Genomic DNA, 6,231 nt, shown 5'->3' on the forward strand with positions numbered 1-6,231 from the left:
GGTCTCTTCTGGCCATAAAGTGTATTAATTTTGGAAACACTGAGTGTAGCATTGGGAGCAGCCTCTAATGTTTTACTGTCTAACCGGCTTGCTTCCTAGAATGAAGACGCATTGAGTGGGGTGATCCACAGAGAGTAGCTCAAACCTCCAAAGTGTCAGGCCAGCAGCAGGATATTAGCACTTCAGGGGATGGGTGGGTGTGGCAGTGACATCACAAAGGCCTTTTGCAGGAGCTCAGCCTATTGGTCAAAGTTGTTAGGGAGGTGGTGACCTCAGAGAGAGATGCTCACATCAGCCAGGCAAAACAGGGGCGCAGGGCCAGGGAAACCTCAGAGACCCCTGTGGCTTTGCTTCAGCAAGTCTCCTTCTCGAGCTCTCTTTGAGGACTGAGAGAGTATTAGGGTTCACATATGTGAGTGTGAGCAGGAGCCTCTTTTGAGTTTTCTCCTTTCCTTTTACCCATTTTACTAGAAAACAGAAGTCCCTGTTGAGAAAGTAAGTGCCTCGGAGAGGTTTGTAACCTGTTCAGTCTGATCCACCTGGTGCCATCTGAATTCTAGGCATGGAAAACACTAGTTTAAGGTGGCAGAATTTTATTCCCTCCCTGGGATTTTGTCCCGTAGAATCACTGGGGATATTAGGAAAACAACAAGGAGTCTGGTGGCACCTTAAAGACTAACAGATTTATTTGGGCATAAGCTTTCGTGAGTAAAAAACTCACTTCTTCGGATGCATAGAGTGAAAGTTACAGATGCAGGCATTATATACTGACACATGGAGAGCAGGGAGTTACTTCACAAGTGGAGAACCAGTGTTGACAGGGCCAATTCAAAAATCAGGGTGGATGTAGTCCACTCCAAATAATAGATGAGGAGGTGTCAATTCCAGGAGAGGAAAAGCTGCTTCTGTAGTGAGCCAGCCACTCCCAGTCCCTATTCAAGCCCAGATTAATGGTGTTGAATTTGCAAATGAATTTTAGTTCTGCTGTTTCTCTTTGAAGTCTGTTTCTGAAGTTTTTTTGTTCAATGATAGTGACTTTTAAATCTGTAATAGAATGACCAGGGAGATTGAAGTGTTCACTTACTGGCTTATGTATGTTACCACTCCTGATGTCCGATTTGTGTCCATTTATTCTTTTGCGGAGGGACCGTCCGGTTTGGCCAATGTACATGGGAGAGGGGCATTGCTGGCACATGATGGCATATATGACATTAGTGGATGTGCAGGTGAATGAGTCCCTGATGGTGTGGCTGATGTGGTTGGGTCCTCTGATGCTGTTGCCAGAGTAGATATGGGGACAGAGTAGGCAACAAGGTTTGCTACGGGGATAGGTTCCTGGGTTGGTGTTTCTGTGGTGTGATGTGTAGTTGCTGGTGAGTATTTGCTTCAGGTTGGGGGGTTGTCTGTAAGCGAGGACTGGCCTGCCTCCCAAGGTCTGTGAGAGTGAGGGATCATTTTCCAGGATAGGTTGTAGATCGTGGATAATGCGCTGGAGAGGTTTTAGCTGGGGGCTGTATGTGATGGCCAGTGGTGTTCTGTTATTGTCCTTGTTGGGCCTGTCCTGTAGTAGGTGATTTCTGGGTACCCGTCTTGCTCTGTCAATCTGTTTCCTCACTTCCCCAGGTGGGTATTGTAGTTTTACGAATGCTTGATAAAGATCTTGTAGGTGTTTGTCTCTGTCTGAGGGGTTGGAGCAAATTCGGTTGTATCTTAGGGCTTGGCTGTAGACAATGGATCGTGTGATGTGTCTTGGATGGAAGCCGGAGGCATGTAGGTACGTATAGCGGTCAGTAGGTTTCCGGTAGAGGGTGGTGTTTATGTGACCATCACTTATTTGTACTGTAGTGTCCAGGAAGTGGATCTCTTGTGTGGACTGGTCCAGGCTGAGGTTGATGGTGGGGTGGAAATTGTTGAAGTCCAGGTGGAATTCTTCAAGGGCCTCCTTTCCGTGGGTCCATATGATGAAGATGTCGTCAATGTAGCGCAAGTAGAGGAGGGGCACTAGGGGACGAGAGCTGAGGAAGCGTTGTTCTAAGTCAGCCATAAAAATGTTGGCATACTGTGGGGCCATGCGAGTACCCATAGCAGTGCCACTGACTTGAAGGTATAAGTTGTCCCCAAATCTGAAGTGGTTGTGGGTGAGGACAAAGTCACAAAGCTCAGCCACCAGGCTTGCTGTGGCCTCATCAGGGATACTGTTCCTGACAGCTTGTAGTCCATCCTCATGTAGAATATTGGTATAAAGTGCTTCTACATGCATGGTGGCCAGGATGGTGTTTCCAGGAAGAACATCAATGCATTGTAGTTTCCTCAGGAAGTTGGTGGTGTCTCGAAGATAGCTGGGAGTGCTGGTAGCATAGGGCCTGAGGAGAGAGGCCAAATAGCCAGATAATCCTGCCGTCAGAGTGCCAATGCCTGAGATGATGGGGCGTCCAGGGTTTCCGGGTTTATGGATCTTGGGTAGCAGATAGAATACCCCTGGTCGGGGTTCTGGGGGTGTGTCCATGTAGATTTGTTCCCCTACTGTAGCTGGGAGTTTCTTGAGCAGATGGTGTAGTTTCTTTTGGTATTCCTCAGTGGGATCAGAGGATAGTGGCCTGTAGAATGTGGTCTTGGAGAGTTGCCTGGCAGCCTCCTGTTCATAATCTGACCTGTTCATTATGACTACAGCACCTCCTTTGTCAGCCCCTTTGATGATAATGTCAGAGTTGTTTCTGAGGCTGTGGATGGCATTGCGTTCTGTACGGCTGAGGTTATGGGACAAGTGATGTTGTTTGTCCACAATTTCAGCCTGTGCACGTCTGCGGAAACACTCTATGTAGAGGTCCAGTCTGTCATTTCGACCGTCAGGAGGAGTCCACGCAGAATTCTTCTTTTTGTAGTGTTGGTAGGAGGGTTCCTGTGGGTCAGTGCACTGTTCAGTGGTGCGTTGAAAATATTCCTTGAGTCGGAGACGAGGAAAGTAGGCTTCCAGATCACCGCAGAACTGTATCATGTTCGTGGGGACGGTGGGACAGAAAGAGAGTCCCCGAGATAGGACAGACTCTTCTGCTGGGCTAAGCGTGTGGTTGGAAAGATTGACAATGTTGTTAGATGAGTTGAGGGTACCATTGTTATAGCCCCTAGTGGCAGGTATTAGTTTAGATAACTTACAGTCCTTTTTCCTCTGTAGAGAAGTGAAGTGTGCATTGTAAATGGCTTGTCTCATTTTTGTAAAGTCCAGCCACGTGGAAGTTTGTGTAGAAGGCTGGTATTGTATGAGAGTCTCCAGTTCTGAGAGCTCATTCTTGATCTTCTCCTGTCTGCTGTACAGGATGCTGATCAGGTGGTTCCTCAGTTTCTTTGAGAGAGTGTGTGGCACAATCTCTCACCATACTCAGTGTAGTATGTTGATTGCAATGGATTTTTTACCTTCAGTCCTTTTGGTATGATGTCCATCTGTTTGCATTTGGAGAGGAAGATGATGTCTGTCTGTATCTGTGCAAGTTTTTTGTTGAGGTTGATGGATTTCCACTCCATACGGCTAAATTTAGTGCCTTGCATGGTGTCAAGTATCAGGGGGTAGCCATGTTAGTCTGTATCTACAAAAACAACAAGGAGTCTGGTGGCACCTTAAAGACTAACAGATTTATTTGGGCATAAGCTTTCGTGAGTAAAAACCTCACTTCTTCGGATGCATAGAGTGAAAGTTACAGATGCAGGCATTATATACTGACACATGGAGAGCAGGGAGTTACTTCACAAGTGGAGAACCAGTGTTGACAGGGCCAATTCAAAAATCAGGGTGGATGTAGTCCACTCCAAATAATAGATGAGGAGGTGTCAATTCCAGGAGAGGAAAAGCTGCTTCTGTAGTGAGCCAGCCACTCCCAGTCCCTATTCAAGCCCAGATTAATGGTGTTGAATTTGCAAATGAATTTTAGTTCTGCTGTTTCTCTTTGAAGTCTGTTTCTGAAGTTTTTTTTGTTCAATGATAGTGACTTTTAAATCTGTAATAGAATGACCAGGGAGATTGAAGTGTTCACATACTGGCTTATGTATGTTACCATTCCTGATGTCCGACATGGGGACATTAGGGTTTGTCCTTTTCCTTTTCCCTTTTCCTCCATCCCTCCTTCCTTTCTCTTCATCTCTTACTTCTTTTGTCCTTTCTCTTGTTCCCCTCACACCACCAGGAGTGGTGTGTGTGTGTGTGTGTGTGTGGTGCTGATGGTTCTCTTCTCCTCCCCTTGTGGGGAGTTGATCCAAAACTGTGGGGTTGAAATAGTGCTTGGACCCCACTGACAGTAGATGCTGCCATTGTGTGACTTAGCATTAGTGTCTGGGATGACTTGGGTCAAGATCTCAACCTCCCTGCAACCTACTTCACTGCTGTCAGAATCCCTCCTGCACACCCTGTTAGAGCCGCCTCCCAGCCCAACCTGTGTCGGGGTGGAGAAGAGGGTTCTGATGACTTGAGCTGTGGTTTGGAGGTGGAATATCTGTGAAGGGCACTGAGCAGGAGGTAGCAGGAGCTCACCCTACAAGGAGGGGGGTTGGCTCTGGAGGTTTCTAGAAAGGACAAGAAGACTCCATTTTGGGGTTCAGGAGGTGAATTCATCTCTCATTGATGGGCAGGTGCTGGGTGGAAATGCTGCTGGTTCCAGGTTCCCTTAATTCCCCCTGATTCCTCGGGGCGTTTGAGTCTCTGACAGGTTCTCGTTCCCTTGCAGCAGGAGGACGTCACGGCCAAAATGATGCACCAGCTCCGCATCATCCTGCACTTACGCCACGTGCCTGAGACACTGCAGGGGCTGCGCCTCTGAGGCCTTCAGGAACTCCCGCTCCCTGCTGCAGGTACTGCTCTGGCTCACTGTAAATGGCGAGCTAGTGGAAGGGGAAATGGAGCCCCCTGGCACTCACTAAAAGGGAAAGTGATGGATTCTCCATCTCTTAATGTCATTTAATTTAGACTAGATACCTTTCTGGAATGTTTGTACCCAAAAAGTAACTATTGTACTATACAGGAAGCCCATGATATGCAGGGGCTTAGATGAGATGCTCTAAAGGTCTCTTCTGGCCATAAAGTGTAGTAATTTTGGAAACACGGAGTGTAGCATTGGGAGCAGCCTCTGATGTTTTATTGTCTAGCCGGCTTGCTTCCTAGAATGAAGACCCATTGAGTGGGGTGATTCACACAGAGTAGCTCAAACCTTCAAAGTGTCAGGCCAGCAGGAGGACATTAGCACTTCAGGGTTTGGTTGGGTGTGGCAGTGACATCACAAAGGCCTTTTGCAGGACATCAGCTTATTGGTCAAATGTGTTAGGGAGGTGGTGACCTCAGAGAGAGATGCTGACATCAGAGAGAGATGCTGACATGAGGGCCAGGGAAACCTCAGAGACCCCTCTGGCTTTGCTTCAGCAAGTCTCCTCCTTGAGGTCTCTCTTTGAGGAAAGTAAGTGCCTCGGAGAGGTTTGTATCCTGTTCAGTCTGATCCACCTGGTGCCAGCTGAATTCTAAGCATGGAAAACACTAGTTCAAGCTGGCAGAATTTTATTCCCTCCCTGTGATTTTGTCCCGTAGAATCACTGGGGACATTAGTGTTTGTCCTTTTCGTTTTACCTTTTCCTCCCTCCCTCCTTCCTTTCTCTTCATCTCTTACTTCTTTTGTCCTTTCTCCTGTTCCCCTCCCACCACCGGGAGTGGTTTGTGTGTCTGTGTGTGTTTGTGTGTTGCTGGGGGTGCTCTTCACCTCCCTTTGTGGGGAGTTCATCCAAACCTGTGTGGTTGAAATAGTGTTTGGACTCCACTGACACTAGATGCTGCCATCCTGTGGCTTAGCATTAGTGTCTGGGATGACTTGGGGCAAGATCTCAACCTCCCCTCAACCCACTTCACTTCTGGCAGAATCCCTCCTGCCCCCCCGCTAGAGCCGCCTCGATGCCCAACCTGGTTGGGGGTGCAGAAGAGGGTTCTGATAACTTGAGGTTTGGTTTGGAGGTGGAACAGCTGTGAAGAACACTGAGGGGGAGGTAGCAGGAGCTAATCCTACAAGGAGGGGGGTTGGCACTGGAGGATACTAGAAAGGACAAGAAGACTCCATTCTGGGGTTCAGGAGGTGAATTCATCCCTCAGCGGTGGGCAGGTGGTGGGTGGAAATACTGCTGGTTCCAGGTGCCCTTAATTCCCCCTGATTCCTCGGGACCTTTGAGTCTCTGACAGGTTCTCGTTCCCTTGCAGCAGGAGGACGT

This window comes from Chrysemys picta, unplaced genomic scaffold (assembly GCF_011386835.1).
Source record: "Chrysemys picta bellii isolate R12L10 unplaced genomic scaffold, ASM1138683v2 scaf194, whole genome shotgun sequence".
Lineage (NCBI taxonomy): Eukaryota > Metazoa > Chordata > Testudines > Emydidae > Chrysemys > Chrysemys picta.